The sequence below is a fragment of the Chlorocebus sabaeus genome, chromosome 11 (assembly GCF_047675955.1).
Source record: "Chlorocebus sabaeus isolate Y175 chromosome 11, mChlSab1.0.hap1, whole genome shotgun sequence".
In the NCBI taxonomy this organism is placed as follows: Eukaryota; Metazoa; Chordata; class Mammalia; order Primates; family Cercopithecidae; genus Chlorocebus; species Chlorocebus sabaeus.
Window position 1 is genome coordinate 92238843 of NC_132914.1, and position 23853 is coordinate 92262695.

The 23853-nt window shown below is 44.0% G+C and overlaps 1 long non-coding RNA gene across 1 annotated transcript in view; it reads right to left on the reverse strand.

Annotated features, from left to right (window-relative positions):
* LOC140712787 (uncharacterized) overlaps positions 1-23853 on the reverse strand; it is a 42004-nt gene that overhangs the window by 12378 nt on the left and 5773 nt on the right. The window lies entirely within an intron of this gene.

Sequence of the window (23853 nt, forward strand, 5' to 3'; positions counted from 1 at the left end):
CTTGGATGGTGCATCTGATAAGATAGGAGATCAGGGAAGTGCAAAACTCTTCTGGCTGGTCTCTGCCTCCTGGGATCCTACAATTTCTATTATGTGAAATCAAAAAGAATCACAGTACAAACTGCCTCAGAGAAGAGAAGTCTTCATTTTGGCAGACCACAGAACAACTTCTATGATCATTTGGGCCTCGCTGAAAAACCAACCAGGGCAGGGCACTACCTGCTCTGGCTTGGAAAACCACTGAACCATGGCACTTGGTGGGCCAGCCTCAGCCAAGGCCATAGGGACCTTAACTGGCACAGCCAGAGATCTGAGCAATACGGCCCCTCATACAAAGCCTTCTATCATCACCCCATCTCAGCCTGGGCTGAGACTTTCACTTCCTTCCCTTCTGGCACATGAGCCATGGAAAACCAGCACAGTACCCGACTCCGCACATGCAATTATCTCATCTAGTTCCCACCCTCTGAAGTGGTACCTATCCCCGTTATATATGGGAAGAAACAGGCTTGGAGATACTAAATAACCAGTTGGTAAGTGGAAGAACTTGCAAGACTGGGTGACTGCAACACCCACATTCTTCACCACTGCCATAAAAGGTTTCCACATATTTAGGCCAACCTGGTGGCTCAAGCCTGTAATCCCAGCACTTTGATAGGCTGAGGTGGGCAGATCACTTGAGCTTAGGAGTTTGGGACCAGCCTGGGCAACATGGCAAAACCCCATCTCAGCAAAAAAGAGATACACAGGAGGCTGAGACAGGAGGATCACTTGGGCTGAAAAGGTCAAGGCTGCAGTGAGCCGAGATCACACCACTGCACTCTAGCCTGGTAGGCAGAGTGAGACCCTGTCTCAAAAACAAGAAAACAAAACAAAACAGAAAAGGTTTCTACGTATTTAAGACTCCTGCTCCTAACGCCTTCAATTATGGGAATTCAGGCTTGCACACCCCAACTGATTTCACAAGCTTCATCTAATAATCTTTATCCCTTTTACTCTTAGAGAGAAAACTGTTCTACCAGCACCCTTCAAAATATTTACTCTCTCAAGAGAGAAGAGGTTGTCCTCCAACACATTCTCAATCTTAAGAGTGCCTGGCACAGTCAGATGTAGTGGCTCACGCCTGTAATCCCAGCACTTTGGGAGGCTGAGGTGGGTGGATTGCCTGAGGTCAGGAGTTCAAGACCAGCCTGGCTAACATGGTGAAACCCCATCTCTACTAAAACTACAAAAATTAGCTGGGCATGGTGGTGCACACTTGTAGTCCCAGCTACTCAGGAGGCTAAGGCAAGAGAATCACAACTGGGGAGGCAGAGGTTGCAGTGAGCTGAGATTGTGCCACTGCACTCCAGCCTGCGTGACAGAGCGAGACTCCATCTTACAAAAAAAAAAAAAAAAAAAAAAGAGTGCCTGGCACATCATTCCTCCAAAAAATATAATAATTTTTTTCTATTTTTTTAGAGATGGGTATCACCATGTTGCCCAGGCTGGCCTCAATCTCCTGAGCTCAAGCGATCCTCACGCCTCAGCCTCCCCAAGTGTTACAATTATAGACATGAGCCACCGCGCTCAGCCAGCAATTATAGGCGTGAGCCACCACGCTCAGCCATAGAAGCAGGTCTCCAGCCCTAGAGCTGGACCATTTCTTCAGTGTCTCTGGCCAGGACCACTGAGGATGATAAAGGCTGCTGATGCCACAGCACTGACTGCACCCTGAGGACAACAGAGCATTGCCAAAGAAGCCCAAACTGTTCAGTGGATGAACAGATCCCAGGTACCTGGGAGGCTGAGGTGGGAGGATCACCTGAGCCCAGGGAGGTCGAGACTGCAATGAGCTGTGATTGTGCCACTGCACACCAGCATGGGTGACAGAGTGAGACCCTATCTCACAAAAAAAAAAAAAAAAAAAAAAAAAAAAGGCCAAGCACAGTGGCTCACGCCTGTAATCTCAGCACTTTGGGAGGCCAAGGTGGGCAGATCACCTGAGGTCAGGAGTTTGAGACCAGCCCTGCCAACATGGTGAAACCCCGACTCTACTAAAAATACAAAAAAAAATAGCCGGACCTGATGACACTTGCCTTTAATCCCAGCTACTTGGGAGGCTAAGCAGGAGAATCATTTGAACCCGGGAGATGGAGGTTGCAGTGAGCCGAGACTGTGCCGCTGCACTCCGGGCTGGGCGACAGAGCGAGACTCCATCTCAAAAAAAAGTAACAGGACATGCCCCAGGCTGCCTGCTACTCTGTACAAATGATCCCCAAAGGCACATTTCATCAAGGAGCTATTGAGAAACACCTGGTTTACAAGGTTTTGAAAAGTTTTCAAATAACCATCACTTGAGCTTCATTCAGCAGTTAGAGAATCAACCCAAGGGTAGAAAGGGTGATATCTGATGTCCTGTGACTACTGCATTTATTTCAGTAATGTCAATATTGGCAGCAGGATGGGCATAAATTGGGTGGGGAGGGTGTTTTCTTCTTAATTAAAGGTCCTTCCTCACCTCATATCTATTCTCATTAATCAGTAACTGGAGAAAGCCACCTACGAAAGATTTGATTTTTCAACGGTGTTTTATTTTATTTTCCTAAAATGTCAGTTGGACAGGCCAAGGAAAATTTCCCCCCAAGAGTCCTTGGAGATTGTTTTGAGCTGAAATAGCCACTATCACGGTTGGCTGAGCACTAAATGAAAAATAGTGTTAGATGTCAAATTAATATTTTAGGAGCGAAAATGTATAAACCCTCCCTGGCATGTTGGCCGGCGTGATAGCAAGCGTTAGCTACAAAACTGCAGAGTGACGACTGGAAGGCCAGAGCCACAAGTGGCCATCAGTTCAAGTGCGGAAATCCAAGAGCAGGAGAGAGAATTACGGGGAGTAGGTCTCTATTCATCAAATTCGGCAGAGGAGAGGGGCAAGAAAAGACAAGAGTGATGACGTTTTCAAATGGATTCATTGTGTGAGATGACTGCTGGGTGAAAAGCAGTGGATTAGGGCTTTGTCAAAACCACAGCTGAAGCCTTAAGAGAAAAATATGATATTGTAGAAAATGACAATGGAAGATACAGCAATGTGACAAAAGCAGGCTACAAACCAAATGTATAATATTGTCCAATTCAAAAAAAATAATATGAGAGGGGAAGCACACATGAGTGAGTGCCAGAAGCCTGGTTTTGTCACAGAATGTTCTAGAATGTTTTCTTAAAAAATACGGATCCCTTGGCCCCACCCCCAGAGGTTCTAATTTATTAGATCCGGTTTGGGTCTCAGGTATATTGGTTTTTAGAAGCTTTTTAGGTGGTCCTCTCTGATATAGAGAGAGAAAGAGGGGGTGGGGGGGGAAGATCAGAGAGAGCTTCATAGGGCTTTTTTTTTTTTTTTTTTTCCTGAGATGGAATCTTGCTCTGTCGCGTAGACTGGGAGCTCAGTGGTGCAATCTCGGCTCACCACAACCTCCACCTCCTGAGCAAACAATTCTCCTGCCTCAGCCTCCCAGGTAGCTGGGATCACTATGCCCAGCTAATTTTTAAAAACTTTTTATTATTAATATTATTTTAGTAGCAACAGGGTTTCACCAGGTTGGCCAGGCTGGTCTCGAACTCCTGACCTCAGGTGATCCACCCACCTTGGCCTCCCACAGTTTTGGGATTAGAGGCATGGGCCACTGTGGGGCATTTCTGATTTAAATGTTTTGCCAGTGGATTTTCTATATTTACGTATTGCTCCATGAATATGCATTGCGTCTACTCTCAGAAAAGGTTATTAGTACAAATTCTAACTGAATTTTGAATTCTAACTTTTTTTAGAAGAAATAGTCTCCGGCAACAGTAATAATAATGATTAATGTTTACAAAGTCTGAATGCCAGGCACAGTTTTATTAATGCTGCCATTTAGTCCTGAAAATAACTCTGATGTAGGCACCAGTATTGCAGCCATTTTATAGATGAGAAAAACCAGAGGCCAGAGATTCTAGCTCAGATAACTAGAAAGAGACACAGTATGAGCACAGGGACTTACTGGGAGCCTGAGGCTTCACTCCCACATTCTGTTTCATCCTAGTGAACAGGATGCTTTGGACAGGAAGAAGTCTGTGGTCCAAAAACCCATCTGAGGCACTGAGGGCTCCCCTCGGATCACATCGTCCCATACACTCTGGCTCCTGGGCCTCAGGGTGCCTGCTTTGAGCTTCCCTGGGAAGTCATGGGAAGTTTCTTCCTGCCTTCCCATCAGTGTCCTATTCCTTCCAGAGACTTCCCAGAGTTTGCTACTTGCCTGACAGGAAGAATTCTATCACCAGGCAAGCTAGACAGAGGGAGAAGGAACGAAGAAATTGGACACCCCAGGACACTGGCTGGCTATTAAGGCATGCCATCAGCAATCCTTTGAAAAAATTCTTAATTGGTTTTTTAATTGAAGTGGAGAATGAACTTCTATGAAGTACCCCACGCCATTGTACACGAGGATGCGCATATGAAATCTGCAGGGGTTTTGACTGGAGAGAGGACAGAGCATTCACTGAGATTATTTTCCCATTTCACAGATGGTGGTGCCAAGTCATTAAGGAATGCCCTAAAAGAGAAAAGAATGAGTTGATGCCCCTCCCAGAACCAAGGGTCTTCGCTAGTACAAAAGTATTCTGTGGATTTTAAAGATTTTACAAAATCAGTAGGTATTTTAATTCATTCTCTTTCATGGTAAGTTTGCCGGATAAAACACAGCATGCCCTGTTAAATTTGAATTTTGAATAACAAATAATTTTTTGTAAAGTATGTCCCAAATATTACATAAAACATATATATATGTGTGTGTGTATATATATGTGTGTGTGTGTGTATATATATATTTGTGGGTTTTTGTGTGCTTTTTTTAAATTTGAGACGGAGTCTCACTCTGTTGCCCAGGCTGGAGTGCAGTGGCGCGATCTCGGCTCACTGCAAGCTCTGCCTCCCGGGTTCACACCATTCTCCTGCCTCAGCCTCCCTAGTAGCTGGGACTACAGGCACCCGCCACCACACTCGGCTAATATTTTGTATTTTTAGTAGAGATGGGGTTTCACTGCGTTAGCCAGGATGGTCTCAATCTCTTGACCTCGTGATCCGCCTGCCTAGGCCTCCCAAAGTGCTGGGATTACAAGCGTGAGCCACCATGCCCAGCCAAAACATATTTATAGTTTAAAAGTATTTGTTGTTTATCTGAAATTCAAATTTATCTGCGAGTCCTGTATTTTTATTGGCTTAATATGGCAGCCCTATTTCATGGGAAACATGATTTATTTTCTCCTTGGAGATTGCTTTTTTCCCTCAGTGTCACCAGCTCAATGATTTGAAGAAGCATAAACCAGAAAATTAATCCCAGTCCATCCTTTTGTGCCAGACACCCACAGGGTCAGCTCCTTTGGTAGTCAGTGAGTATTACATGTTACAAATGCACACATGCGTGCACACTCACCCACACACCTTTAAACACACACGCATACACTTTCACATCAATGTTCTCACACTCATACATACAGATACAAATGGATGCTGTTTCTCCTAATATCCTAAAATAAAAATCCCTCACTCCGTTCAGATTTTCACAGCTTTCCAAACACATCATTTTCCTTTTCGGTCAGTGCCTGTCTGTTCAAGGAGAAAGTCATATCCCCAGCTTGCTTTGTGTGCTCAGCTACGCTGACTCGGCTTCCCACAGAGAAGGCTGGCACTAAGACTTTATCTCTTGTATTTCAGAAAATTTGAATTTCTCTTTTCTTGCCATTGCATAAAACTGCCTGTTTCAGTATAAAGGGATGAAAGTTGTCTTAGGGTCAGATAATGAATGCAACTTACTAACAAGAAAAAGTGCAGAACGGAGAATTGAAAACTCAAGCGATATAATGAAAACATTTGAAAATGAGAGAGAAGAAAAAAATGTTTACATATTCACAGGAAGCAGTATAGCACAGTGGTTAACTCATCACTCCTATAGCCAGGCTCCTTGAGTTACTAGATGGCCAAATTATTTACCCTAATCCCTAAAGTGGAAATAATAACACCCCTTCCTAAGCTTGTTGTGGTAATTATGTAAATATACAGAAGATGTATGAAATTGTATCTGACACATTGTGTTTGCTCTTACAACGATCTTTGATTTGCCAGACACAGCAGTAGCTTCTTCATGCGTATCCTCCCATAGAATTGTCAAAATAAGCCTAGAGATGTGTGGACATGAGGAAACCGAGGCTCTAAGAGGTTGACTTGCCCAAGGGCACACAGGTGGCATGCAGCAAAGCCAAGATTCGAGTATCAATCTCAGGACACAGTCACCCTTCTCTCAATTACCCAGTATTAAGACGACTAAAGGTGGAAGATTGATGGTTCTTTAGAGAGGTGACAGCATTCCATCTACAATTGTTGCTTTTGTGGGATGGTGGTGCGTCAGGAGAGGTTTGCAGTAGTGCTTTTGGGGGAGGACAGGACTTTTTGTTTTGGTTACAGACCTCACCCAAGCGTCTGCCAACCAGATGAGGACCTTACTTTCTTGTGACCTCTCCAAGCAAATCCCCAGGAAACGGGAAGCCCTGATCCCAGACTCTGCCTGGCTTTCCAGTATAAGGTAGGGTCCATCAGCTCGCGGGGGGTGGGGGGACAGTGGTGCCAGCAGGAGCCCCAGGACTCTATCCTCAACTCTCTTTCTATTTGCACACTTACCATAGATCATTTCATTCAGTCCCTTTGTACCATTTATAGGCGAATGATTTCCAAATTCATGTCTCTAGCCTAGACCTCTCCCCTGAACTCAGACTCACAACTGCCTACTCAGCATCTCCACTTGGATATATAATAAACATCTCAGAGTTTACAAATCGAAAACTATATGTTATTTAAAAAAGCAAAACCTGCTTCACTTCCAGTGTCCCTGGCTCAATCTATGGCGATTCCATTCTTCCAATCGTGCAGCCCTAAAGACTTGAGGTCACTCCTCACTTCTCTCTTCTTATGGCTTGGCTATCCAATCTGTCAGCTCATCCCATTGGTTCCACCATCAAAATGCATCCTGAGCCAGACCGCCTCCCATCATCTCCATATCTAACATTTTGTCTCACCTGGACCATTGCAGTAGACTCCTGGTCTTCCTGCTTCCAATCTTGCCTCCTGCCTTGGTCTATTCTTCATACTGCAAAGTACTCCTATTAAGACATAACTCAGGTTACATCACTCTTTTGCTCAAACTTCTCCAAAGCCTCCCATTTCAGAGGAAAGTCAAGGTCTTCCATGACCTGAAAAGCCCTCCATGGTCTTAGCCTGCCCCAGCTCTCTCCAACCTCACTTCCTGTCACTATCACCAGCTCCACCTGCACCAGCTGCCAGGCCTCCATGTCAGTCCTGGCATAAATTGAGCGTGCTCCTGCATTGAATCTTTGCACTTGCTCTTCTTCCCACTGGACATACTCCATCCACCACAAAGTCCTCACGATTCACAACCCAATGTCCTTCAACCCCTGCTCAAATCTCACCCTAACAGAGAGGATTATCGCATCCACCTGCATAAAACAGCCACAAGCCATCCTCATCTGAGCATTCCCTCTCCCCTAAACTGTTTTATATTTTTTTCACAGCATTCATCCTTTATTAGCACCTGATGGGATCCATTCATTTATTCACTTATTGCCTGCATCCTCTGGAAGGGAAGATCTATGTGGATAGAGATTTTGTCTGCTTTATTGACTGCTATATCCTCAGTGACTGGAAGGATGTGTACACACAGTAGGTGCTCATAAGTACTGAGTGAATGAGTGAATGGAAAGAGCCTTCTAGATAGTCTCGTGCCAGCTGAACAGACTGCTTCAGCTTCCCTAGCATGCAATCAGGCTTTCAGAAGACTCCATTCTGTACTCCTTTCCATCTAAAGAGTCAGAGCTCTAGGATGATACTACATAGTTTCTTCCTCCCTTCCTCCCTTCCTCTCTTCCTCTCTCCCTCTCTCTCTCTCTCTTGCCCAAGTTGGAGTGCATGAACTTTTGGCTTCCAGTGATCCTCCCACCTCAGCCTCCCAAAGCACTGGGATTACAGACATAAGCCATCATGCCCAGTCACACAGATATTTTCTGATGGCTTGCTTTTGTGTTTTGTATCTCCGCTCTGTTTGATTTGGCGGAAAAGGCTCCTGCACAAAGCCACGTGAAAGTCTCCCTGTATGTCTTGGCTGCTCCTGTGCTCCTGATGGAAATGTGTCTGGGGACATTATTCTAAAGGCTCCAAATCAACCAGCAAATGATGAAAACCTCATTGCTCAAGTAGAGAAGAAAACAAATCCATCCATCCTGACTCCCACTGCCATGGAAATCCTAAATGAGTTCAGAAGGCCAGTACAGGCAATGCTTGCAGCTTTTCTTATCCTCTCTTGTCATTTCAGGGGATTGTGTTTACAGGCACATGCTGAGAAGAGGAGGCCTTTTGAATGGCATGCACCAAGGAGGAAGCTTTCCAAAACCCAGGCTAATCATCTGCAGCAGCATCAACATAATTATTACCATGTGAGGAGTTTGTAGCCAAACTCTTTGGTACATCTATTAGGGACCCTCAAACCACACCAAGTGCTCAGCCTCTCTGCAGAAATTCACTCACCCCTTAATCAAGCAAGGCTGTTAGAGGAAAGCTTTGCTGATTCAGCTGGGAGGCATCAGCCAATCCTCCAGCTTCTGCAGCATCTCCTAACAAAGTGTTGCTTCTGGAACCCTAGAATGAACAGTGAACATTGAGCATTCATTGCAAGTGTCAAATACCAGGACCTGTGATATCTCTGTATCCTTTCCTAAAAGGACCCAGGTATGTCCAATCAAAAGATCCAGGTAGGCTGGGTGCCATGGCTCATGTCTGTAATCCCAACACTTTGGAAGGCTTAAATGGGCAGATCACTTGAGGTCAGGAGTTCGAGACCAGCCCGGCCAACACAGTGAAACCCTGTCTGTACTGGGAAAAAAAAAAAAAAAAAAAAAAAAAAAAAAAGCCAGGTGTGGTGGTGAGCACCTGTAATCCCAGCTACTTGGGAGGCTGAAGCAGGAAAATCACTTGAACCTGGGAGGCGGAGGTTACAGTGAGCTGAGATTGCACCACTGCACTCCATCCTGGGTGACAAGAGTGAAACTCCATCTCAAAAAAAAAAAAAAAAAAGGAAAGAAAGAAAGAAAAGAAAAAAGATCCAGGCATAGCAAAGGATAAATGAATATTTTTCTCCAGAATTATTATTAGCAAAACTGTCACTTGGCCAGAGTGCCTATTAATGGGTCCCAGGTTCAGGAATGCATGTACCATCCACATAAAGACAGTGCCCCAGTGGGGGTGCTTAACTCTGTGGTTTTTGATACTTAGATCAGCAATGGCACCTGAGTATTTCTGAACATTCAGCCGGCAGAAATTTCTAGCTCATCTTTTAAGTGTATATATATATATATATGTCTTAGTACATCATATTTGATTTTATCTGTCATCCATTTTTAAGACAGACCACTATTTTGTGTAAAATTAAGAAAGAAAATGATTTTGTCAATTAAATTAGAATGAGTCATTGATTGTAAGATGTGTCTTGATCAGAGACTTAAACTGTAAAAAACTGTGTGTCTTAGGATTGCGTGTGTGTGTGTGTGTGTGTGTGTGTGGTGTAGGGAGAAGGAAAGACGAAATTTTTAAAAACTAATGTAGGTGGTTTGGAGCAATTTTAATATTTAATATTCTTACCATTTCTAAGATTAAGGAAGGTAACTATTACATTGTTTTTTAAAACCTACCTAGAGGAGTTTAATAGAATTTTAAAAATTATCAACTGCATGAGGCTGTTTCTATTTCAGACTCTAGTGAACACACACAGATTTCTGTAATGTGGAAATGAATTATCTAATTGCTCTTCCTGCTTGCTCTTCTTGAAAGGGCTAAGCCAGGTTCAGTGCTGCTGCCTCAGCAAAGCACACATGATTCAGTAACGTGGCAAAATGGCTTTCATTCTAAGATCTCGCATTTCCTCCAGAGTTCACTCCCTCTCTCATAGCCTCCCCAGACCTCTCTTGCCAGTGGTCATTTTCTAGATATATCACTAATTTCTTATTTGCAAAATCAGAGAGTAGAACTAGATTGATTTCTTTTTTAAGTTAAATGTCTTTCTTTTCTATTTTTTGTAGAGGCAAGGTCTCTATGTTGCCCAGGCTGGTCTCAACCTCCTGGGCTCCAGCCATCCTCCCGCTTCAACCTCCTAAAGTGTTGGGATTACAGGCACATGCCACCATGCCTGGCCTTGGCTGAATTCTAAGGACCCTTTCTGCTTTAATATTCACCTTTATACTAATTCCTTCTGCTTTAATATTCGCCTTTATACTAATTCCTCTTTGATTTTACAAGTGTTGGCAGCAGCAGGCAAATATTTAATGAGAATATTATAAAAACAGAGTGAACTTTTTTAGAGCATTTACTATGTGCAAGGCACTAAGGTCATTGCTCTGCATATAGTATTTCATTTAATCCTTGAAGTGGCTCTGTGAGGTAGATATCGCTATGCCCATTTTATAGATGCAGACGCTGCCAGTGAATGCCAAGAAAGGTTTTTTCTGTGTGACAAATTTATTGAGATATACTTCACATACTTCATAGCTCATCCTTTTAAGAGTACAATTCAGTGGTTTTTGGTGTATTCAAGGAGTGGGGCAACCAGCACCACAATCCATTTTAGAACCTTTTCATCCCCCCAAAAGGAAATCCCATCTCCTTTAGCAGTCACACCACATTCCCTATTTTCCCAGCCCCTGGAAACCACTAGTCTACTTTCTGTCTACATAGAGTTGCCTATTCTGGAAATGTCCTAGAAATGGAATCAAAACCATATGTGGTCTTTCCAAGCAGGGTCTTGAACCCAGGTCTTTCTGACAGCAGTTATGTTCACTATATGCTCCATTGCTAGGTGCTTTGAAAGACAGAGATAAAGTAGGAGACTTGCATTTTTTTAAAGAAATCATTTTATATATTTTCTAGTAAAATTTCAATTTACAGACTGTCCACTGAATAAATCTGGTCAGGGAAAAAAATTATTCCTAAAACATAAAGCTATTGTTAAAGGTCAACATTCAGCAGGACAAGATGAAATCACATTCACGATATCTGTGTTTTTTATTCGCTTACCCCCATCTCTCATCTCATACTGGTAGCTGACAGAACTAGAGAGAACATCGAATGTTACCAAACAGAACCTGGCACATCAAACTCAGAGAGAAGAGCATTAACAGTTTTCCAAATTTATGCATTGATAACAAGCATTTTAAGGTTCCAAAACGCAGTCGATTGCTAAAGAGTAAATACAAGAGGCTTAGACCATTTACAGGATGGAATTAGAACGGCATAATTCAGCACAGGGGATAGACTTCTCACCAGGAGAGACAAGAGAAGTATAAAACTACAAAGAGATACCCTCTGGGGAAGCAGTCACATATTTGAGCATGCTGTCTGGTTAGAGTAGGCCCAAACTCAAAACTTTTATTTCCAGCCGGTGACCCCAGACATCTACACACCCAATCTGAGTCAAGCAGAAGGAATTGTTCTTTTCTATTTCAAAAACTTCATGGGGGCCAGGCATAGTGGCTCACACTTGTAATTCCAGCACTTTGGGAGGCCGAGGCAGGTGGATCACTTGAGGTCAGGGGTTCGAGATCAACCTGCCCAACAAAGTGAAACCCTATCTCTACTAAAAAAAAAAAAAAACCAAAAAACGAAAAAACAAAAATTAGCTGAGCATGGTGGTACACACCTGTAATCCCAGTTTCTCAGGAGGTTGAGGCAGGAGAATCAATTGAACCTGGCCAGCGAAGTTTGCAGTGAGCCAAAATCATGCCACTGCAATCCAGCCTGGGTGACAGAAAACACAAACAATAACAAAAAACTTCATGCCTCAAAAAACAACAACAACAACAAAAAACTTCATGGGGGGAAAAAGCTTTAAGCACCTAGCATCCATTCTGCTAGCAAAAGCTAATAATATTCATTCACTGGAAACTTGTACTAACCAGGGTTCTCCAGAGAAAACCAGTAGGATATCCATACAGGTATATTGAAAGAGATGTGTTTTGAGGCATTGGCTTATGCAACTGTGGAGGCCGAGAAGCCCCACAATCTGCCATCTACAATCTGGAGAACCAGGAAAGCTGGTGGTGTAGTTCCAGTTCAAACCCAAAGCCCCGAGAACTGGGGAGACCAATGGTGTAAGTCCCAGTCTGCATCTGAAAGCCCTGAGAACTGGGGAGCTGATGTCTAAGGGCAGGAGAAGATGGATGACCTAACTCAAGCAGAGAGCAAATTCACCCTTCCTCCATCGTTTTGTTGTATTCAGCCCTTGAATGGATTGGATGATGCCCACTTGTATTGGTGAGGGCAACCTTCTCTACTCAGTCTACCCATTCAAATGCTGATCTCTTCTGAAACACCCTGATAGGAACACTCAGAAATGTTTTACCAGCTCTCTGGGCATGCTTTAGCCCAGTCAACTTGATACATAAAATTAACGATCATGAGACTAAGCCCTGCTTGTTTGAATGAGAAAGCAATCGCTTGAAGCAACAGCAGACAATACAAAATTCACATTTTATATTGAATCAGGAAGAGGAAGCAAAAGTGTAAAACGATGAATCTCCCCTGTTCCCCAGTTCTGCTTGGGCTTTGCCCTCTCTTTCCTGCCTGCATATGGATATTTAGAAGGTGCACAGAGGCACTGGCGTTCCAGTCACTCACCCATTCGGTTTCTTGCACTCTGTTTGTAACTCATTCAGAAATTGCAAAATAGAGTGAAGAAGAAAAAGCAGGTGATTTTCTCTGCCTTCTTTTACCAAAGAGGGGGCATGCTGTGGCCTTGTTTCTGCATCATCTTGAGCTGACAGAGTGTTCCTCAGTCATCCCCAAATCGCAGCTGGGTTGCTCTTCCCTCCTGTACCCCTGCTGAAAGTTTCGGTCTCTCCATTTTCCTTAAGCTACTGCAAATCTTGTCACCGTAAGGGCCAGACACTTTGCCCTGGCATGTGGAAAGACACAGGGCTTGATGGCACTTGCAGAGGGGACTGTACTAGTCTCCATTTGCCCCCATGCCTGCCACCATCCTTTGACCTCCTCTACCTGCCTAGGGGCCCCCAAATGATGGATCTCTAGGGCTGAATCACCCAAGCTCCCCTGCCCTCAGGTTAGACCTGGGGGAGGAAGGGACAGAAAGTGGTCGGAAAGCTGGTGGAAGTATGGAATTGGTAGGGCATTACATAGATCAAGGTCCTTAGTTGCAGACAATAGAATTCACTGTGGCTAGTTTAAGCAGAAAGAAATACATGAAAAACTTCATTTACTCAGATGCGATTATTATATATTATATGCCTGTATCAAAATATCTTATGTACCCCATGAGTACATACACCTACTAGGTACCCATTAAAACTAAAACTTTAAAAAAGAGAAACACATGGAAAGAACTAAAGAGCTTACAGAACCTTTGGGAGGACCAGAGAACCAGGCTTAAACACTACTCAGCCAGAAACAATGCAGCCCAAAAAAATGTCCTCCAATGGCATGCAACTGTTTCCATGCACACCCCAGCAGAACCAAGTGCTTCCACCACTAAGCTTAGCAGAGAATCTGTTCTCTCTCTGGGCTCAGCCACCACCTTGCTGCTGTGCCTCACATGTTGGCAGAAAATACGTCGTGAATATCAATCTAGCTGCAAGGGAGTCTAAGAATGTAGTTTTTTGGTTTCCTGATCAAAAGTGATTCAAATACGTATTGAATGAGTCAACTTACAGTATCTGCCATAATAATTTTAGGGCTCTTTTCCTGTGGCTTTATTAATAAGATTTGTGCCAGAAAGACTGTGAGGTACAGTGAAAAGAATATGGGCCATGAAATCAGATAGAGGTGGTTCTTTCTTTTCCTTGAACACACCAAATTTGTTCCTATCTTAGGGTCACTGCATTTGTTCACCTTTCACCTGAAACGCTCTGCCCCAGTATCTTCTCATAGGTCTTCAAGTTCCAGCGCAAATGTTACCTCCTCAGAGAGGCTGCCTTCCCTGACTGGTCCATCTACAGCATCCCACTTCACCCCCACCTCCCACCATCTCACCTTTTAAATTTTCTTTTTAGGACTTCGCTGCCATTTTCTTGCTTTTTGTCATTTATGATCCAAGCTCCCCTCTTCCCAAATAGAATATAAATTTCATAAGAACAGGGACTTGGTCTGTCTTGTTCACAGCTGTATCCCTGGAGCCCAGAAAAGTGTATGATACATGACGGTAATAGCATTGATTATATAATTACCATCTGCCACATATTGTTTAATCCTCATGCTACTCTTTATGAAATAATTACTGTTATCTTTGCCATTTTGCAGAAGAGAAAATAGAAGCTGAGACATGGTAATAATTTTTCTCAGGCCAGACAGCAAGTAAATCATGGATTCAAACCTAGGTAGTCTGGCTCCAGAGTCTACACTCTTAACTGCTATAGCATGCTGAACATAGTAGGTGTTCAATAAATATTTTGTGAGGCTGGGTGTGGTGGCTCACACCTGTAATCCCAGCACTTTGGGAGGCTGAGGTGGGAAGATCGCTTAAGGCTAGGAGTTCAAGGGCAGCCTGGGCAACATAGTGAGACCCCGTCCCTAAAAAATAAATAAAAATGTTATGGCTAAGTGAATGGACACCTTGTAGTCATCTCACTGACACTGTGTTGCATTTAACACTGCTGGATCATCAATTTCTCCATTTCTCTCATGGGCTTCTCTTCCTGAAACCCCTTTCCCTCTTCCTTAAATGCTAGCGTTCCCCACACCTCTGTCCTGTGTCAGCTGCCCTTCTTACTACATGCTGTCTTGGGTGATATTATTCAGCATCATGATTGAACCATACTGTATACTGATAAGTCCCTGCTCAACCATAAATCTCTAGCATCGACTCTTCCAGAGTGAGAGAATTAAATGTTCATGACTTCCTGATACCACCTTTTTTTTTGAGATAGGGCCTCGCTCTGTCGCCCAGGCTGGAGAGCAGTGGCACGATCTCAGCTCACTGCAGCCTCCACCTCCCAGGCTTAAGCAACTGTCCTGCCTCAGTCAACCAAGTAGCTGGGATCACTGGCACACACCACCATGCCCAGTAAATTTTTGTATTTTTAATAGAGGCAGGGTTTCACCACGTTGGCCAGGCTGGTCTCAAACTCGGCCTCAAACAATCCACCCACCTTGGCCTCCCAAAGTGCTGGGATTATAGGCATGAGCTACAGTGGCTGGCCTCATACCACCTTTTGAGGATCCTTTGGGTATCCCAAACTCAACAAACACAAATTAACTTAATTTGCTGTATGTACAGTCAGGTTAATCCCAGCCAGGCTGTGAAAAGCATGCCATTTCATCTTCCCCCAAACAAAATCTGCTGCTTCTCCCCTATCCCCCACCTCAGCCAATATCACCACCATTTATCCAGCCTCCAAGACCAAGAGCCTGGCAGGCATTTTGGAGTTTTCCTCCCTCTCCTCATTGCCCACCTGTGACTAAATCCTGTGGATTCTAGGTCTTAAGTAGTTCTCCAATCCGTCTCTTCCTCTCTATTCCTGCTCCCAGCGGGACTATTGAATATGTTTCCAATTTCCAAGATCATATATTACAGTTGTGTTACAGGAAAGGGATCCTGATCCAGACCTCAAGAGAGAGTTCTTGGATCTCATGCAGGAAAGAATTTAGGGCGAGTCTGCAGTGCAAAGCAAAAGCACGTTTATTAAGAAAGTAAAATGGTGAAAAGACAGCTACTCCATAGACAGAGTAGGATGCTCCCGAAGGTAAGAGGAGGAATGCGTCCACCCTAGGTACAATGCTTGTATACATGGGGACATGTGCTCTGCTACAAGGATTTGTGATAAAGAATTAATTTTCTTCATTACTATATTTTGCAAGAATTGATATTATTATCTTTAAAGCAAAATTAGGAATGACTTTGTGCTTCAGACAACGGGATATCTGCACACTCCCAAGTCTGGGTCTGTTTAGTAAACATTATTAATTTGTTGTCCTAACCATAAACCTCGAGAGGCCAGGAATGCCTCACTTCTGGGAACGCAGCCTAGCCAGTCTCAGCCTCATTTTCCTATCCCTCACTGAAAACGGAGATGCTCTGGTTCCAACGTCTCTGACAGTAGCGTCCTAACTTCTCTACCTGTCTCTGGTCTTGCTCCCTCATATATGTTTCCCAAATACCTCAGCTTAACCTAACTGCAGTAGAAGTCTGCTTGGTCTACTCTAGCCTCCCCAGCGGCTCTGCCACTCATTGCCCTCAGGACAAAGTTCCAGCCTGTTAAAAATCAACCTTGATGCAGTCCCTGCCTACGTCTCCAAATTTGGCATCAAGCCTCCCTCCCCCGACCTTTACCATCACCCTATGCTTCAGAAATAGCCAGTTCACAGCATTTCCCCAGCAAAACCCATACAGAGTCATGTTTTCCTCCTTATGCAACAGTGATCAGGGAAAACCAGTTAACTCGGGAGGAGAGGGATGGACATCATTAGAGCCTTTCAGCCCCCTATTTTAGTGTCTCCTTGAGGCCCAGCTGCAGTCCTGCCATTTTATTTCACCAGACACTCCAAGAGCTTTATAATTCAGACTCGTCATTTGCTTCTGCGGGCTCTCATTGAAGTCTGTATTTGCAACCAAAAGAGTTCCAACAAATGCACTGATGAACCGAAAGAAAAGGTGTCTATTTACATGAAGTGATTTGCATGAGAGGAAGGAAGGAGCCACTTCCCAGGAAGAGGGAGATGGGACTGGGGAGGATGGTTGAGCCAGCCCCAGGGATTCGCATCTGAGCACTGTGGCAAGAGAAGCTGTAAGCGGAAGACAAAGCCTCTGTTTTACAAAGGCTCCCTCTTGAAGCACACAGTTTGTGGGCCCGAGGGACAAAGTGCCACACAGAGCAGGGCCTTCTTGATGCAGTGCAGCTTTGGCACATTTAGGGTTCCCAGTAACAGGAAGCTGCTCTGGCATCTCCAGGGCTGGCTGTCCAGGGATCACTGGAAGTTGGCATTCTTGGGACAGTCTTAGGGTTATCCCAGGGGACATCAGCAGTTTGGGTGGTGGAAATGCGCATCGTCAAATGGCTAGCCAGGCAAAGGATATCTGTGGTTCAGAGTACAGGAAGAAGGCATCACATTACCCCGTAACTGTAGAGGATATACTTGTTTGCAATATACCCTCTAAGAACTTCCAGAAATAACTGAGTGAGACCTGAGTGGGGTATTTGAGGCTCCCAAACCTGAAGATGTTAAATTCAGCAAAATATGGGTTATCACCATCAATGTGCCTCCCTTTCAACCCACAAGCCAGGGGAACCTGAGGAAATCAGGTTCATGGCATTAGGTCCACTTTAAAAAATGAAAAAAAGAAAGAATAAAATAACCTACTAAACTATAAATGGAATTACATGTGGGGCTTTTATTCTTTCAAAGTCTTCTCTATAGCTCTCAAGATATTTATGAAATATCATCTGCTAAAAGAAGTAGTTTATAATTTAGCTTAAGATTTTTCTTTTAATTCAGCAAAGTAGAATGGGACAAACTTATATTCCAGGACCACAGGTCCGAAAGTCATAAAATTATGAAATTATAAAGTCAGCCAGATGCAGTGGCTCATACCCGTAATCCCAATGCATTGAGACATTGAGGCAGGAGGATCGCTTGAGGCTAGGAGTTCTAAGCCAGCCTAGGCAACATAGTGAGTTCTCATCTCTACAGAAAATTTTTAAAAACCAGCCAGACGTGGTGGCATGGGCCTGTGCTCCTAAGTCCCAGCCACTCAGGAGGCTGAGGTAGGAGAATCACTTGAGCTCAAGAGTTCAAGGTTACAGTGAGCAATGATCGTATCACTGTACTCCAGACTAGGCAACAGAGCAGGAACCTAACTCAAAAAAAAAAAAAAAAAAAATCATGGGGTCTCTGGTTAATCAGAGAGCTCTTGCACATTTTCCTTTACCTCATTTTGGAAAGCAGTAGACAGGCTTTTTGTAAGCTTACTTTTCGTTCCACATTTTACATTATATTGCTTGACCCAATTGCGAAATGACACATTTTGCACAGCCTGGTTGGGATTAACCCAACTGAACATATAGTAAATCAATTCACCCATGGAATGGATGTTAACAGAACCTTAAAGAGAAACTTTACAGAAAACTTTGAACTAAATTCAACTTGACACTTACGTATCCTTCATGCTCTTCAAGTGCTTTTTTATTCTTATTAGTAATGAGACAATGAGTTTTTTTTTTTTTTTTTTTTTTTTTGAGATGGAGTCTCGCTCTGTCGCCCAGGCTGGAGTGCAGTGGCCGGATCTCAGCTCACTGCAAGCTCCGCCTCCCGGGTTCACGCCATTCTCCTGCCTCAGCCTCCCGAGTAGCTGGGACTACAGGCGCCCGCCACCTCGCCCGGCTAGTTTTTCGAATTTTTTCAGTAGAGACGGGGTTTCACCGTGTTATTAGCCAGGATGGTCTCAATCTCCTGACCTCGTGATCCGCCCATCTTGGCCTCCCAAAGTGCTGGGATTACAGGCTTGAGCCACTGCGCCCTGCCGAGACAATGAGTTTTTAATTTTAGCTGATTCATTATAAAAATCTTCTTTTAAAACGTCTTAACTATGTTTATTATTTCTTATTTGTTTTTTTGTTTGTTTGTTTGTTTTCTTTTTAGGATGGTGTTTCACTCTTGTTGCCCAGGCTGGAGTGCAATGGTGCAATCTCGGCTCACCGCAACCTCCGCCTCCTGGGTTGAAGTGATTCTCTGCTTCAGCTTCCCGAGTAGCTGGGATTACAGGCGTGCACCACCATGCCCGGCTAATTTTGTATTTTTTAGTAGAGATGAGTTTCTCCATGTTGGTCAGGCTGGTCTTGAACTTCTGACCTCAGGTGATCCACCCGCCTTAGCCTCCCAAAGTGCTGGGATTACAGGCGTGAGCCATGGTGACTGGCCAACTATGTTTATTCTTATAACAGCCTAGAGACATGAAATGCAGGACCATTAGTCCACTGGAAGATTAAAAACTTGGGGAATTATGTTTTTCAAACATAAACTTTCAAGTAAATGAAATCCAGGAATCAAACTTGCTATATGATAAGAATTGTCCACAGCAATTCACAAAACCTTATGAGAAAGATACTGCTGTTATCCCTAGGTCATAGACGAAGAAACGGAAGCTTGACGAGCTTATGTAACTGACTTGCCAAAGACCCCACAACTTGTGAGTGTTAGGGCAGGGATTTAAGGCAACCTGACTACAGAGCCCACATGCACTGATCAGGACACTCTGCAACCTCCCAGCTTCTCCTACCTCCTTTCTTTAGCTAGCATGTGTGTCTTTGGGCTGTTTTGTTACCAACTCTGACTCCATCTATACGTGATCTTGCCTTACCTAGCCCCTAAGAAAGTCTAACTGGCAGCCAGGTGCAGTGGCTCATGCCTGTAATGCCAGCATTTTGGGAGGCCAAGGCAGGAAGATTGCTCGAGCCTAGATGTTCAAAATGAAGCTGGGTAACATAGCAAGATCCCATCTTTATTTTTTTTTTTTAAAAGAAAGTCTAACTGGTTTAGCTTGGATTATGGTCCACATTTAAATGGTGAGGACATGGGCTGGAGAGTCCCTTAAATGCACCCACCACATCTTGTTGAATTCTCTGCACTCAAGACTGGAACAACCACCCCAGGCAATAATATAGCAGGAGGAGAGTGGCAGGAAAACTAACCAGTGTTGATTATCTAGTAAGTACTAAACACTATGTGAGTGTTTTAAATGCATTACCTCATTTATCTTTATAACAACACAAGGGCTAAAGTAGACCAAAAGGTCAATCAAAACCATTTCTAGGGTTAAAGAACAAAGGTAATGAAAGACATTAGAAGGCCTCAGCAGCATAAGAGGAATGAGGATAAGAAAAACAGCACTAAGGAAGAGCCTTGAAAAAGTAGACTTAATTTTTTTTCTTAGTTTATATTTTGAATAAATATTACAACAATGGGTCTGGGTGCGGTGGCTCACATCTGTAATCTCAGCACTTTGGGAGGCTGAGGTGGGTGGATCACAAGGTCAGGAGATAGAGACCATCCTGGCTAACACGGTGAAACCCCATCTGTACTAAAAATACAAAAAATTAGCCAGGCGTAGTGGCAGGCACCTATAATCCCAGCTGCTTGGGAGGTTGAGGCCTGAGAATGGTGTGAACCCAGGAGGAGGAGCTTGCAGTGAGCCAAGATTGCGCCACGGCACTCCAGCCTGGGGGACAGAGCGAGATTTTGTCTCAAAAAAAAAAAATATATATATATATATATATATATGTGTGTGTGTATATATATTTATTTTTATATATGTGTGTGCGTGTATATATTTTTATATATGTGTATATATATATAAAACAACAATGGTACAAAATTCAAAAGATATATTAGGGGTTTTTTTTGTTATTTGCTTGTTTGATACTGTCAAAATAGTTTATTGATTAGGACCATAAACTTTTCGTAAAAGTTTTATAACGAACATTTGTCATTTGTGTCTGCCTCAAATCTATTTTTGGTAGTTCTTCTATGTTGTCAATTCTCTTTTCCATAGGAAGAAAAAAACAAACACGCCGGGCATGGTGGCTCACACATGTAATCCCAGCACTCTGAGAGGCCGAAGCAGATGGATCACTTGAGGTCAGGAGTTCGAGACCAGCCTGGCCAAGAAGGCAAAACCCTGTCTCTACTAAAAATACAAAAATTAGCTGGGCCTGGTGACATGTGCCTGTAGTTCCAGCTACTCGGGAGACTAAGGCAGGAGAATCGCTTGAACCTGGGAGGCGGAGGTTGCAGTGAGCCAAGATCGTGCCACTTCACTGCAGCCTGGGGGACAGAGTGAGACTCTCCAAAAAAAAAAGAAAAGAAAAAAAACAGAAAAAAAGAAAAGAAACAAACAAACACAACACATTTCTTAAGACCCTTTGCTGCTAGGATATAGACATTTGACTATCCTCCAACAAATCCAAACCTAAGCAAGACTTGAAATATAGGTGACAGGCTGCAGACGCACAATTCTAGTAAGTCTGGACACAACAGTGCCTGGCTTTCTGCATGAACTGTAATGAGGGTGATGGTAGTCAGTCCCAGTTTTATAGATGTTAAGCATCATCTGGCAGCAACAGCAGGATTTCTGCTACAAGAGTCTTAGGATATTTGGGACATGTGTGCATGTGTGGGATGCTTGGACATTCCTCCTGGCTGCTTCACTTCTGGCTGTGTAATATCCAGGTTTTGTTTCTCAGCTCTCCTAGAAATTCTAAGTAATACCATGTAATAAATTCTGCTGAAACTAACTATACTGGATTGTTTTCCTGAAAGAGATCCAAGGTATTGGGAATCTGGAATTGACTATGTGACTTGGTTGGATTTGAAAGTAGTAAGGATAGAATACAGGAAAAACATGACATCTGGTGGCCAGGAAGTCACTAAAACTATTGTTAGAGAAGTTAGCACGACACTATTCCTGCCTCCGTTTGTTTTTATTTTTATTTTTTTAAGACTGAGTCTTGCTCTGTCACCCAGGCTGAAGTGCAGTGGTATGATCTAGGCTCATTGCAACCCCCACCTCCTGGGTTCAAGCAATTCTCGTGCCTCAGCCTCCCAAGTAGCTGGGATTACAGGAGTGTGCCAACACGCCCGGCTAATTTTTGTATTTTTAGTAGAGATGGGTTTCACCATGTGGGACAGGGTGGTCTCAAACTCCTGACCTCAGGTGATCTGCTCGCCTCCGTCTCCCAAAGTGCTGGGATTACAGGCGAGAGCCACCGTGACCGGCCGCTGCCTCAGATTAGATTGTGGCATCAACAGATTAAATCTCAGGATGCCAAAATTAGATTGAGAACAACCACCACACCCCTTCCCCGCCACCTACCTCACCCCTGCCCTGCAGGATTTAGAACAGGAGTGAAGGAGACCCTTGTCCACATCTCCCAGGGCTCTCGATGAAATCAAAGATACAAAAGGGGTCAGTGGGAAGATTTAGTAGAAGATGGCTGAGGAGATTGTTTTGAAGAGGCTTTTGCTCTGCTGTGAGCCCTCTCCCCTTAGGATGAGAGGCAGAGGCTCTATCTCCCAACCCTAAGCCTAGTGAGAAGGTTTTTAGTTGTCTACTGGGAGAGCTCGGAAACGTGTGCCTTGCAGTTGGAAAACACAGAAGACTGGGCTGGCCTGACTAAAGAGCAAGAAACTGAGAGCGCACTGCGAACTGACGTCCAACTCCACCAAGAAAATTCAGAATGTTTTCCTCCATTACAGAGCGGGCTACATGCTTTAGAGATGGAAGAACAAGCACGGCTTCTGTACTGGGATTGCTGGGCACTCCTCGAGTCTACTGAGGCAAAGGATGAAGGAGACTTCCTAAGACCATATGGGGGTAACACAAGACAAAGTTTGGGTCCTGTCTACCAGGTCTGCTGAGACGGACCTCTGCAGTAAGCAGCTGAGCGTGTTCAACTGGATATCCAGAGGCTGAGGAAGGAGTTGAAAGAGATGAGTTGGAATAGAGATACATCCACTTGAGTCAAGGGAACTGCAGGAGAGGGGACCTGCAGGGAGCCTCTCCAACATTCCTATTCAAGGGGCAGAAGAGAAAGAATCAGCTTGAGCCATCGTCCAGGCCCCCTGGGGGTTACCAGCTTTACTCCTCTGAAGCCCCAGAGAGCACGAAGCCACCAGATCAAGTAGTGACTCACTTACCCCTTTTTCCTCTCATCTCTACCCTACCTTCAACCCTGGAAGAGAAAGAAAATGACAGTTAGTGGGTAGAGGTGAGGGTTAGCAGGGAAGAGAAGCCATAGAAGCCGTCAGAAGTTTCCTTCAGCGCTGGAGGAAGGCCATGTTCTCTTTCTCTAACCCCTGAATAAAGTTTAAAGAGTTGGTGAGAAACAAATGTAAAATCGCATTTTGATTATATCCTGAGTTGTGTTCATAGATGTCCACGTCACCCAGCGGCAGAACACCAAGGTTATCACCTCTAGTGACACAGAATGAAGTGCCTGTTGAAAGCAAGGCCCTGGGGCCTGCAGAGCAGGGATTATAAAGGCCACGAGGTGAGCAGTTCCATCTAACTGCATGATGAAGTTTAAAGGGAAGAAATGACATTTTCAGGGATTTAAATTCTCACTTCGAAGCATGGTCAGTGAGTGAGAAAGTTTCTGTGACTTCCCTCAAGTGCTCTTTTATGTCATGCAGGTTCAAGGCTAATGAAGCTGAAAATTAGAGGCAGAGGCAGAGCCTGAAGATTGATGAATCTCAAAATCGACTGAATTCACAGTCCCGCTATGACTTTCAGGCATTGATTGGGAAAAGGTGGTTCTTCCCCCGAGTACTGGAGTGGAAATATTTTGGAGGTGTTAGATAACCCCAAGAATCTGAAACCCCAGGACACACAGAGCCTCGTAGGCCAATCAAATGAGAACGGCGCTTCCTCCCATGAGGCTGGTCCTGTTTTATTCAGAGACCCTGTACGGAGCACACTGAATGGTCACCTTGCAAGGGGATGTCCTCATGGCCCACCCCTTACTCTGCTCATGGTCTCCAGATCCACCACTAGAGTCAGATTCTAGAATGTCCTGAAATCAAAACCAAACCTGGGAAGAGAAGACTTACATACCAAAAGAATAGCAAGATTATGAAGAGGTTTACACTTCTTGCTTGGCTGTCTAAATGTGAGTCTCAATAGTGGCCGGTGCAGAAGTCAGATGCCACACAGTCCTTGATGTGCTATGGAAAAAGGAACCCAAAGCCTTAGGGAGATACGAATGTTGGTGTATTAGTCCATTTTC